The sequence below is a fragment of the Denticeps clupeoides genome, chromosome 5, assembly GCF_900700375.1.
Source record: "Denticeps clupeoides chromosome 5, fDenClu1.1, whole genome shotgun sequence".
NCBI classification, from domain to species: Eukaryota; Metazoa; Chordata; class Actinopteri; order Clupeiformes; family Denticipitidae; genus Denticeps; species Denticeps clupeoides.
In genome coordinates, this window is record NC_041711.1 from 16,257,261 (window position 1) to 16,269,727 (window position 12,467).

At 39.7% G+C, this 12,467-nt stretch overlaps 1 protein-coding gene across 2 annotated transcripts in view; it reads right to left on the reverse strand.

Moving 5' to 3' along the window:
• mgat5 (alpha-1,6-mannosylglycoprotein 6-beta-N-acetylglucosaminyltransferase) overlaps positions 1–7,934 on the reverse strand; it is a 72,318-nt gene extending 64,384 nt beyond the window's left edge. Inside the window, exon 1 of one of the 2 annotated variants that reach the window (XM_028981836.1) lies at positions 7,645–7,934. The gene's annotated coding sequence lies outside the window, so the exon portion shown is untranslated. Of the gene's footprint in view, positions 1–7,364; positions 7,617–7,644 lie in introns of those variants that run through there. The other variant, XM_028981837.1, reaches the window with a different exon arrangement.
• Between the last annotated feature and the right edge of the window lie 4,533 nt (positions 7,935–12,467).

Sequence of the window (12,467 nt, forward strand, 5' to 3'; positions counted from 1 at the left end):
AGCACGGTGCCCAAGCATCCCTACGGCTCATCAGTATTGAGTGCATGAATTTATAATATCTACCCTGAAGTAATGTCCCATCTGTTGTCAACGATTCAAGAGAAGAGTCTACGTGCAGATGTGGAATACAGTGCTGCAAACATAACGCCTGAGGCGCAGACCATCTCTGGGGACATGATGCAAAGCACAAAAACATGGTTAAGGGCTAATTAAGTAGCAAAAAAATCATCTGGTCCAAAAGCAGTACATTTCCATAAACTTGTTATTGGATTCTCATAAAGTAACCACTGCCAACCCAAGCTCAATCAGTCCATGCAAGCAACAGAGTACAAACATGAAGGTGGTATACTTCCACGAGCATACGTTGGACCACATGTTCTGTTTTAATGAAACTCACACCTGACTGAAATGCCATTAACATAAAAACACTTTATTCTCATTTCAGCTTCACCTTCAATCAACAGAATGTGACAGTTCACATATATTTGACAATCACAGATATGCGCTATCAAATAAAAAATGAGCATCTACTGTAAATAGTAAAATATTTAACCAAGCCACTGGGGATGCATGTGACAGTGTATTTCCAGGTCCCAAGCCCGTGTAAATGGGGAGGGTTGCGTAGGAAGGGCGTCTGGTGTAAAATGTTTACCAAGTCGATTGTGGGGACAGCCAAACAAGCTGATCTAGTGAAGTGATTGTCATATGTGATCCACAGCAGCACAGCACAAGGTGCACACAGTGAAATATGGCCTCTGCATTTAACCCATCACCCTGAGTGCTTTGCTCGGTCGCACCTCAGCGGCACCTTGGCGGATCGGGATTCGAACCGGCAACCTTCTGATTCTTTAACCGCTAGGCCACCACTGCCCCAGCATCGCATTTAACAATGCAGTTTTACAGGTTCACTTTTTTCTGTTTTAAATTGTGTATATAGGCAAAATTGACTTGTAAAGGATTAACTAACATTAACTTATTTATTTGAAGCACAATTCTACAGGAAAGGTAACTTGTTGGAAATATGTTTGTGCTTAAAGTGCTTCACTGAGCATACATTTAAACAAGATAAATTAAATTAAAATCTGAATTAGAAAACTTTATTAATCCCAACGAAAACTGCTTAAACAATTTCTGCTTCACGATTTCTGATTGGTTTAGAATATGATATGGACCTAATATGTATGTTGCATGAACTACAGGCAGTTTATAGGGATGTAACAATACAGCTTTAAAACTGACCACCATTTTTGCTCATATATATTCCTGCTAAAGGGGCCTGTGGGAGCATTACATATATTGAATAAAAAAAATAAGAAAAACATTCATTCATTCCGCACTATGGAATGAATACACATTTCTAAATGAAAGTAAATTCACAATACAGAGGATTCTGTTGATTCTTCAAACACTTTGTTACTTCTGCAAATATAGGAGAGAAGGTCAGCTAGAAAAAGGAAAAGATGCCACTGTTGTTTTAGCAACAAATAAACAAAAGAAGTGTCATCATATTGTTTTGGTTCATAACTTTAGCTGAAACCAGAAGTTTACACACTCTGATTTAATGTCAAATAAGATTATGTGTATTTCTTCACAGTCAGATGTTTACATACCAGTCCTTAGTATTCGGTAGCACTGCATTGTATGACTTTGGGTATCTTCTGAAAATAGTTTGCTGGAATTTTGGCTTGTTCCTCGTGACAGAACTTGTGTGACTGGGTCAGGTTTGTAGGCCGCCACACTGGTCTATTTAGCTCTGAGCACAATTTTCTAAATGTTCTTACCAGCTTCAGCCAGCATCTTCTCCGGGTCTTTTTTCACTTTTAGTCTAACAGTAAAAGTGAAACGTGAAGTGATTGTCTTTGTGAAACACTGCAACACAGCACACAGTGACCACAAAGAAATGTGTCCTCTGCATTTAACCATCACCCTTGGTGAGCAGTGGGCAGCCATGACAGGCGACCGGGGAGCAGTGTGTGGGGACGGTGCTTTGCTTAGCGGCACCTCAGTGGCACCTTGGCGGCTCGGGATTTGAACCGGCAACCTTCTGATAACGAGTCAGCTTCCTTACAAGCATCCGCTGTCACACTCATTTCTGTACCACAGACACCCGAGAGCCTGAGTACAATCCCATGGAGTTTATATGTTTAATTGCCCTGGAAATTGTACCCAAGGATGAACCAGACTTGTGCTGGTTTCTATTGATTTTCCATTGATGTCACACTGAGGCACACGTCAAACACTATGTCAGGGAGCTTTGCTTTGCCCTGTCAGAGAAGCATTATACACAAAACATTAAGAAAACAAGATGGTGGGAATATCAGCAGAATTCTTCTATGGTGCGCCCAGAAACTAATGTAGACGAGGTACTAATGCTAATCCAATTTTGAGATTGAAACTTGTGAATATTTACTTAAAAGCTTTTGTTGTTGGTATAAGGTATAGGCATTTAAGCCAGTTTATTAATAGGAACTGTAATTTTATAAAATCCAGATGAGAAAACTACAAATTGTTCTTTTTATGTTTATGATGCCCTGCTAATCCCAAACCACTAATGGAAATTAAAAATACACCCCAAACAAAAGCTTGACTGCCAGGAGGGTAAATTTAGTATAGTAAAGAATGTGCCTCGTGTTTGTGAACATTATACATCAGGCCAGAACAGCAGGTAGACTGATACCGATCTATGTTCTGACACTCTTGTGCAGATTTCTTTTGTTAAAACCTCTAACTGAAACCCTACTGAGCTAGGTAGTCATTCAGCTGTTGAACAGGTGATCTCAGAAGCTTTTCTTGCAACCCAGCACTTTTGTTCTTTTTTCATGTCTGAGGACACCCTGCAGTACTGCTTACATGGACAAAATCACAACAGGGCTATATATAGCTTGTAGTGGACACTGCATTAAAAAGTTGAAATGCTTGTCCATCAGACACACATAACCGTTCATATCTCTGCATGTCCGAGTTCCTGCTCATATTGATTGTCAACATGCTGCTACATAACTTGTTTTCAACCTTCTCAAGTTCAAGTGCTGCCACACAACCCCATTGCTACACTCCCTCCATTTTTCTTCACTATGGAGAGCCCTTTAAATTAAGCCCCTGCTGTCCCCCTTGTTTTTCCATATCAAAACAGCCAAAATATGACAGAACAAACACTCTATAGAGACATTCTGGCCGAAGACTTCTATATTAATTCCACCACATTACCCGTCCTGAAATAGACCACATCCAAGTGGCCTGGAATAATGTTCTCTAAGAGCCTTCTCCATCAGAGGTTACATAAACACAACAAAGGGGGGCAGGAATATGGAGATAAATAAATCATTGTGCTGATAAACCTATCAACAACACCAAGGTCAGAAACACTATAATCTTATCTTGCAATATGTCTGATACTGGATACAGGGGAAGAAGGTATGGTCCTTAACAACAAACCTTCATCCATTGCCAGAATTCTGTCATGCTAACCGGTTGCCTATTAGGCCATCAACATGTGCTTGGCAACAAGCAAATACAGAAATGAGATAAAAACGGGTTTCTGTCACCTGAAACAAAGTGGGTTTCAGGTGACCGCCAGCTCAGATACACTTTTAAATATAATGTTCAGTTTGGTGTGGAAACTTAATAAAAAAAACATATCAAACAATATTTTCCACTGTGTGATGGTGTGAAGCCCACCTGTTCCTGCTGAGCATGGTGGTGTAAAAAAAGAAGAGGATGAACGTGACTGCAGACTTTACACCTCAGACAAAAACTACATGAACCTTTGACTAATTTATTCAAAAGATGACTGCAATAACAATCTTGCACCTCGGAAACGATTGAGGTCCATATTGAACTTCTTCAATACACAGAATTAAATCAGATTTACTTTGTGTGTAAAGCTTTGAATTGCAGAACTACAACTTGCCCTCAACAGGTGAAGTTAAAGAGTGCAATTAATAGCTAACCAGACAAACTAGCTTGTCAACATCGGCCTTCTGACCAGTAACATTACAGCGACATTTGCCGTGGAAATATGAAAGCAATGACATGAATGAATAAAAGAGATCTTTTACAAACATTGTGCAAATGATTGTACAAATGATAAGTACATCTATGATTTACTGCAAGGGCATGGCTCCCACAAACCAAAAAAGCTCAGCCTGCCTTCCTCTGCATGCAAATATCTATTCATCCATTCCTTCTTATTCGTTGATCTGTTGTTCTCTTTTGCCTGACAAGGGTCTTGGTTCTGAGATAAAGTATTTCTCATCAACCTTTACCCTCTTTGCTGTGCTTATCAGACGCTGCACTTCATACAGACAGGAATTTGGCAGTTGACCCTCCAGGACCAATAAGTCATAAATTCCCCAAATACAAACTTTATTGACTGAAACTTTGCACAGGATGTAGCTACCACAAGTGGGATGAAAAACATCAGCTGTGCCCATGTTAAGACAACAATCAGCTTTTAAAGTTGCAGGAATTTTTTTTCCCCTCATTCAGTTATACTCACATCATGACCATATAGTAGAAAACAATGAGAATCCCACAATTAATGATTAATATTCTTTACAGACAGATTTTGGATAGAGCTGCGCATAGAAAAAGGAGAGATAGAAGATAAGGAACAGTTATACAACAATTAAAGTAAAAAACTAATTTAGCATAATGTGGTGAAGTAAAATTAAGATGTTTGACTGGTGGTGGGAGTTAAAGTAAATACTCTCTCCAAAGGGATACAGATGAAATTTAATTTTTATTTGTTACTGTACTCCACTAGTGCAAAGTATTTTGTCTTACGACAGCTCCATGCCCTAGACGTTGCTCAGTGGCAGAGTTTTTGGTAAGGAATGCACAAAGAAGTGGCTGTGGTCTCTACCAAATATGTTGACTCTGCTGTGCTAAACCTGTGTTATGTTATGCCAGAATACACTAGCTATGCAGTGTTATGTAATTTAGGGTGCACAGAGAAGTCACTCGAAAACTTGCAGGCCAATGATGTGATGCCCCGGGACACAAAGCTGGTTTGTGTCAAAAAAAAATCAACCAAAACTTCAAGCAGAAGCAGGGTGGTGTAATTGCAAAGCCTGCAGCAAGAGAGTAAAAGAAATTGTTAAAGAGTTGTAGGAAAAAAAAAATTGTGTGTGCTCTGTATAATATGACTTTTTTTCTTTCAGCGTTTTATTTTTTTCTTAATATTAGACATTTTATTTATATTTAATAATTAATATTAATTACAATTAATATTTGTTCAATGATTTTGGCACAAATCTAATTCCATACAACACCGCTCATGATACCTGAAAAGACCTTTCCAGAGTCATGTGACTGAGATATGGCACTGTGAAGGTCACCTGCTGATTGTCAGCTCCCAAGTAAAGACTGCATACAGACTAATATTCATGCCTGACGAACAGAGCAGTACAATGTATCTAGAAGTTTATAAGGTTATTGTGCATTATAGAGACATTTTTGTCCGGTGCTTTATGCTAGTTAGGCAGTCCATCCCATGTAAAACAAATGTCATTAGCAATTTTGCTTTACAAGCCACACTAGAAGATGCTAAACAGAGACTTGTACATTTTCACTACTAAAGCCAAGGACAAGTAATAGGTCTTTTGTTTGGGATATTACAGCCTGTGCATCAGCAGATGCCCATTACAAATCATTAACAAATGTCATCCAGATGTGACATTTTGCAGACTACTGATGGAATCATTTGAAGCTAAGATGGACTCAAACAGGGATGTGTGTGGTGGAGAGCACAATATACACAACATTAGGTCACACTAAAAATGGGTCTCTAAGCAACCCCAAGCAATTCACAGGGCCCCACAGACTATCAGCAGCCCCACCCCTAAACCCTGACCCCACCCAGCACTCCCAGCTAAAAGCACTATCAGTGAAAGAGCTAGGTTGTGTTCTGCAGCTCTGAAGGTCATCCATCAGCCAGGCCTCAAACACCTCTCCAAACTCAAAGCCTGCCCCACGAGGCGGCCCCTGAACCAGTCGCCAGTCCTAAACCAACAATACGCAGCAATCGTTAAAAAAAAAAAAAAAAAAAAAGCTCCTTTACTGTAAATCCAGAGAGAGCTCTGCTCAAGGACTTGAAAGCACTGCTGGAGTCAGCCGAGACAAAGGAGGCAGGCACCGGGTTTCACAGAGGAGGAGGACCTTGCAGACCTACAACTACTTCTCACTTGATTTTCAAACAGATTCCTTCCCAACAGGGATTGAAAAGCACCGAACAAAGCCAGACAGTAAAACCTCTGCTGGAAATCTACAGGAGCTTTAAGGTTAAAGATCTTTAAAATAACAACAACTCCCCATTACACTACAGCCAGAAAAATCGATAACAAATTAAACTGTAATTTATCATATATTTATAATGTTGCAAATTTATAAGCAGTATAATAAAAACTGATGCCATGCATAGCGTTGTGTGCATCCGATATGCAGATTTGTACTCATGATATTTAATTTCATATACATTTAAAGCTAAGCACATGTCTAAAATAATTGCTTTAATATTAATAATATTAACAAAGTTATACATAATAAAGTTAAATATAATGAATTCAGTTCTTCTGGAGCTACATAACAACACTACATTGCCCACGAGAGAGTCAATCATGAGGACTTTTTATTATATTTTTATTATAGTATTTATTATGACAACGGACGATGTCATTAGTCAAGATAAAGTTAGCATGTCGACAATACTGATAGAACATGATTACAGAGTAAACAAAATAAGACAGACAATTTAAGGTATATATATATTTCTATATGTGCTTTAAGCGTAATTGTATAAAGCCCAGTGACGTGTTCGGGCCGCTTTGTTCAGCTGCTGTCAGAATCGTGTGCTAGCTAGCTCGCGTTGTCCACCCAGGTTGCCAGGTTGGGCAGATATTGCGTCCAATGGTGCAATTCTCCAAACAGATTAAGCCAAGGCAGGTGATTAAAATGTGGGATGGACTGTGTTGACCCGGTTGTAGTTATAATGTACTAGGTAACCATAATTCTACAACAATTCATTAACACGCCAGTACAACAACGAATGTCAAGTGTCCATAAATACTATTCACTGCATATTTTGGAGTCTTCCTGGGGTAGTTATTGGGCAGACACAATCAAAACAACCTGGCAACCACGTTTCCAGCCAGACCTCATCATACAGTTAAAATCGCACTCAAGTGACTAGCATAGCTAATTGGCAAATGCACATTCGCGCAAGACCCTTTTAATTCATGCCAAACCAAACTCCGTCAGTAAAAGCCACGCGGTTAAGTTAACGGTTTAACTGGCTAAGATACCAAGCGGTGCGATTCGCTCTTCCACAGTCCCCAAAAAACGCTGTAAGACACGGCGGAGGGAACCTGTGAAGCCGAGAGCTCGGAACTTGTAGAGCAAATCCACCGGATAGCTGCTCGCATTCTGCTCTCACAACACAGCCCCCGGTCCGGCGCTGGCGAAACAGAGGTGGTCTGGCTCTTAGGAATTTGCCCATGCAGCCTGGCAGCCCTCTACAGTCCGCCAGACTGGCTTCCTCCTGACAGAAGCCGCAGTGGACTGCAGAGAGCTGCGTCTCCGCACGGCACACGTTACACACCAGCGCAGCACGAAGGACGGGATATTGTTCCTCAAAATGACTCTTACCTCCCCCGCCCCGACGACGGAATTCGTCGTCCGCGGCTCGGTGTGCGCCGTCGCGGGCGGCACGGGACTCGCTAGCTGCTCTCGCGTCCAGGCACGTTCAACAACAGGGGACCGACACCGCCGCGCTGCCAGGGAGCGTCTGCGTTTTCCTCCCCGTCACACGGGCGCACACACGCGCCTTGGCGGGCTGCCTGGGCGGATCATTTCCACACGTCCATATACACGCCTCTCTGGAACATCATTTACAAGAGCCCAAAGTATAAAAATGTATATTTATCTAACCTAAATTATAATTATGTAAACAATAAAAACGCATTCGCATTCAAAAGGTTATAAATCCCCACAAAAGACCTAAACTACGTGAACAAGATATGGCAAGGGTTATATTCCCCTTTTCTTCCGCAAGGACGGACTGAAAAACAAGTCTTTTGTTAGGACGCCACCTGCTGCCACACTGTGGCATTACAAGATTACGTGCCCTTCGCCTAGGATTCATACAGAGCGAAATATGTACACATAGATGAAAGGATGGGGTGACAGAACACGGCCTGTCTGTTTTTTTTTTTTAAATGCGCTTTTAAATTGATCTTGACATAAAAAAAACTCCCACAACATTACTGGAGACATTCTGAAAACATATTTCAAAGAAACAAACAAAAAAAACAAACCAAAAACAGGCAGAGTGCAACTATAAGGCTGTATTTTTGCTGACAAATAACACGGAGCTTTAACAAATGTTCTTTTTTTAACAACGTCGATTGCTTATTGCTAAAATTTTCCACTAGGAGGCACCATTACAGTAACTTGTAATAACCAAGATCAGAGCCCCAGAAGCAATGTGATGAGCGCTTGCATTTGCCTATAGTCCACACCAGAGTCACCACTGATAATGATTTGTCCTCAACAGTGCGAATTTCCTAACAAAGAAGCACAGGCTAAAAAAAATGCTAAATTCATTCCAAATTGTACAGAGTCTACACAGGAATTCCCTTTGTGTTCTTCCATCATTTACTTTTTCTGGCTGCTAAGAAATGTTCTTCTTCTTCTTTTTTTAACAGAGTTACTTCTATCCTTTAAAAATAAAGGAAGCTCCTATAGTATTGAAGGATAATTTGTGAGTGATTAAGGCCAAGTGTCACAAGGGAGGCCACAAAGTCTTTGATTTTTCTATCACAGCCAGATATATAAGTGAAAGCTTTTCATTACACTGAAATTTCCACATGGTTATTTAATATTTAGACCCCTACATTATCCAAATGTATTCAACTAATACGATTTCAAGTAAGGTAAAGGAAGCCTACTTTTGATAGTGTTGAGTTCTGATTAAATAGCTTCCGTTTTAAGTTTAAACTGCCAAAACCTTCACACCATGTATGTTACTGATTATCATGATATATCCAGCATGTTTATAATGGTGTATACTGGTGGAAGAAAATCTGCAGGAAATATTCCTCAAATAGTTCTCAATTAACATGGGGGGAAAATGCCCTGTGGAATCATTTTTGTGCCCTCTGTTAGGTATATTGACTCAGGTTTTTGAAGTGGAAGTCTTGTTAATGACTGTGGTTTCACACCACAGTTCACTGAGTTGGGAGTATAATTGTATGATGGCAGATGCAACAGTGTATTGTGCATTCAATGCTGTAATTTTCTTTCTCAAACAAATATGGATTTCATACATTTTTCCATCCAATTAGAAAAGCATTGCATCTTCAAAGGGAGGACTTGGTGATCAGCCACCTCCTTTAATTCATTACAGGCAAAAAGATGGGCTGTATAAAAATGTTATCATTTCATAAAAAAAGAAAAAAAAAAAAAGTAACAGCTAAAAAAAAAATCCTTCGGGATAATTAGGAATAAGCGTCTTTTTTCTTTCTTTTTTTTGGTTGCGTAAAATACATGACATAAGCCATAGTTTTTTTCTTTCTGAAGGCAAAGAACTTGATAATGAATGATTGGCCAGAAAACAAAATTATATAATGTTAAGGCCATGGTTCCCAGTCACAACACAGTACAGACACATAATGGCAAGTCTGTAATATAATTTTTGAGGGCTTTCCATTTACTCTGAGGCATTTGGGCATCCTGCCTCATATTAAAAGAAACCATAGTAACATTTTATACCATTACGACTTGGCAGAGGCACAAAGGCAATCTAACATTTCCAGTTGAACTGCCATACACCACTCTATAATAACACCTTGATGGGATTTGGTGGTTTAATTGAATTCCTGCCTGTGCAGGATTATTAATTAGTGCCTATAATTAAAATTAATTATTGCAAATGAATTTCACACTGTCAAGATAGATACAGTACACCCCCTAATGGTGTCTAAACGGGTGCTAGTTTCTGAGCATGTCTAACATCCTTTTTTTTTTTTCAAACAAAGATGTTGAAGTCTCAGGTTCTGACAGATATGTGTTTTTTGGATTCTGAGACAGCTTCATGTAAAGCAGAACTTTGTGAGATTGAACCAATAAATGGTCCCTGTATGAATGTATCAGTTGACCGGATGAAAACAATGACTCTCTGATCACAGTCTGCCCACACATCCTTTCCCTAAAAAACAATGGCATAAATGGTTTGAAATTTGTGCCCAGAATATGGAGGAGGCCTTTAAAATCCACCCAATCCCCTTGGTGGAACAGAGACGGGAAATGTATGAGGACGAGTGAGGAAAACCGGGTCTGTTGTTCTGTGATAACAGGATGCATTGAGCTCTGGCTGTCAGCAAATGCTTACATTGGAATGAGGGGTGTGTATGCTCTGTTTAAGTAGGTCTTGCTATGAACTTTTCAAGCTTGAAGGATGAGCAGGACTTATCTGGGTGGAAAATGTATGTAAACATATACTGTACCAGTAGAGACCTTTCTTTCACTTTTTCTGCCAGACTGTGGTGTTCCAGCATTTAAAGGTGTGTTCCACTTCAATCAATTAATCCATTTTCTTTTGTGTAGCACTTTTTACAATGTCCACTGGCACACAATGCCTTGCATGGGGCAGTGGTGACCTAGCACGTAAGGAAGGGGACTTGTAACCAGAGGGATGCAGATTCCAATCCTGAACCGTCACGGAGCCTCTAAGGTCCCCTTGAGCAAGATATTATCCCCTTTCATGACTTCTCACAAAATGAAGATGGGTTAAATGGAAACATGTGAGGCCGAAGACGTTGCTTGGTCAGCCCACATCAGAATGTTCTCAGGTAAAAGTTACCATCCACGTGGGAGTTAGTGGGGAAAGACAGAAAAAAGGCATAAAGATAACAAACACAGGTAAAAAGACATTAGGTGACACTAACAAGTGCAGCTTTGCTAATGGTGATTAAAAGGACTGCATAGATAAGTTTTTAGTTTTAAATATTGAGACTGTATATGATGCCTGAAACCTCATTGGAAGGTTGTTCCATAGTTTTGGGGCTCTGTAAAAAAATACTCTATTTCCAGCTGAGGCTTTGTGTACAAGTATGCCTGCTCCTGATGAAGAAAGGGATCATGATGGGTTATACATGGCTGGTACGTTACTTAAGGTATACTGGACCATGACCTAGCATTGCTTTGGTAAGAAGAATGATCTTAAAGTCAACCCAGACAGTGAAGGGAAGATGTGAATGTGAGAAGAAGCAACTTGTTTTGAACAAGTGAAACAACAAGCTTTGCTTTGCTAGACCCTTTGCCTTGTTGTATACAAGTAATTGCCATAAGTATTCAAGCATGTCCCTGAACTATACTACTTAAATTTTTTTTGCACATCTGCAGTAGAGACTGTAGACGATGGGTGTGAAAGGCAGGATTGGGCCTTTGAAAAAGGAAGATCATTCAGATAAAAGGCTTAGGTACTGCTCAGACTTAGACAGGTGTCTGAGTGATCTGACACACATTCAAGCCCATGAAATGGGGTGTAAGTGCACCAGCACTCTCTGAGAACACCAAAATAAGTGACATGGTACAATTTCTGAGCAATGTGAAAGTTTACTGGCACAAAATCTACTGCAAATGCTGCCACATATATTTATATACACATATGTTCATATACTTTAGAATTAAGCAACATCACATGTATTTCTATGCATTCTATGTATTTCAATGTTTAACAACAATAATTAATATGCAAATGTCATGTTGTCATATGCATATAAATGTGTATAAGTACAGTCTGAGGGATGTTCTCACAGGCCTACTGGAATTTTATATTCAGAGAGATAACTGCTGTGTTCTATCATATCAGTGGCAGTATTCTGGCACTGCAGTAAAACAGACATTGATCAAAAGATAGCACTGCAATTACCCATGGCAGAGAGGGCTGTGAAAAGCAACCATGCCCTGGGTGGAGCAGTGGGTGGATGAATCAGACATGGCTGCGCTCAGGCATACATTGCTGAGTTGCCAGTCAGATGAAGGACCAGTTCAACTATTTGAATGTAAATAGTGTGAATACAGACAGTGAAAATTGACAAAGGAAAATATCCCCAGTGTTTCCTGCCTTGCAGCAATTGGCAATGTGGTAAAGTAAATTAATACAATGTATATCGTTATGTAATCTAGATTTTAGAAATGTTCTCTACAAGCTTAACACCATCAAAATACCATTCGGTGCTTAGAAAGATATACTAATGCATATTCCTGCCATTAAATATTTAAAATGTTTGCTACGTCCATGCTAACTACACACAAACAACTATGCTTTAATATATGATTCCTTAAAAAATTTATGCTATCCTATCCTTCCAAATGACCAGCCAATTTCAGTGAAAAAGATAAACTACATAAATTTATCAACTTGTGATGCAGCATTTTAAACAGACATTAACAAACACCTCATGGCA